The following is a 548-nucleotide window of genomic DNA, read 5'->3' as shown; positions in this document are numbered from 1 at the left end:
TCACTTCGGTGGTCCAGAGGAGGAAGAAACAACATTGGACATTTAATGAAATATAAGTGACAGGAAGGGAAAAAAAGAAATGAAAAGAAGAGGAGAGCACATAAGAAACGAGAAATAACCCCATCCAGCTTTTAGAAGGTAAAGATTACAAATCTTGATTGTTTTAAGCTAAATTGTCATATTTGTTCATTTTTTTCCCCAGTAAACTATGTTGGCAAAAAAGCCTTGATGCAGATGTCATCACATGAAGCCTATACTTGGTGGCTGCCTGATGATAAGGAAGATTGTAATACAGTACATTTTAGATATAAAATACCACTGCTGCCACACCAGTTTGGCCTGGGGCTAATATTAAAGATAAAGCAGATAGAGATGAAAAACGCCATTAAGTCTGTCAAGGCCACTAATAAAGTCACTAGTGGGCACAATAAACACTCTGTAAGTGCCTCAGAGTGCTGAATATTATATGGTGATGTGTGACTTTGTGCGGGGAAGACACTGGCATCGTTAGCTAAGCTGTAGATCCTCTGAGGTATGCCACATCAACC

Source organism: Seriola lalandi, unplaced genomic scaffold (assembly GCF_002814215.2).
Source record: "Seriola lalandi dorsalis isolate HSWRI2012SDOR001 ecotype SW California unplaced genomic scaffold, Sedor1 jcf7180002054376, whole genome shotgun sequence".
Taxonomy (NCBI): domain Eukaryota; kingdom Metazoa; phylum Chordata; class Actinopteri; order Carangiformes; family Carangidae; genus Seriola; species Seriola lalandi.
Note: the sequence above shows the minus strand (reverse complement) of the source record.